Here is a 276-nt window from a genome sequence, read left to right on the forward strand (position 1 = left end):
TATATGTACATAGACATGTATTCTATCACGGATAACCCGCCTCTTTCCCGGCAAATAATAGGTACTTACGATAATGACATTCGCAACATAGCCCTAATTAAAGCTAATTATCCTCTCTAACGATTGCAGGAAGCGACGGAAGCCCACGCACCATCACGAGGACAGGTAAGCTGATCACTTTTCATCGTTCAAGCATAGTTTTCCCGTTGCATGGCGGAGATAACAGACCACAGATGTAAACGTTTGCTATTGTGCGTCCAACTTCAGAAAATGAGA

General features: G+C 43.1%; 1 long non-coding RNA gene across 1 annotated transcript in view; it reads left to right on the forward strand.

Annotated features, from left to right (window-relative positions):
• Positions 1–114: 114 nt before the first annotated feature.
• LOC119587130 overlaps positions 115–276 on the forward strand; it is a 132841-nt gene continuing 132679 nt past the window's right edge. Inside the window, exon 1 of the long non-coding RNA XR_005229991.1 lies at positions 115–165. This is a non-coding gene — a long non-coding RNA (uncharacterized LOC119587130). The remainder of the gene's footprint in view (positions 166–276) is intronic.

Source organism: Penaeus monodon, chromosome 22, assembly GCF_015228065.2.
Source record: "Penaeus monodon isolate SGIC_2016 chromosome 22, NSTDA_Pmon_1, whole genome shotgun sequence".
NCBI lineage: Eukaryota > Metazoa > Arthropoda > Malacostraca > Decapoda > Penaeidae > Penaeus > Penaeus monodon.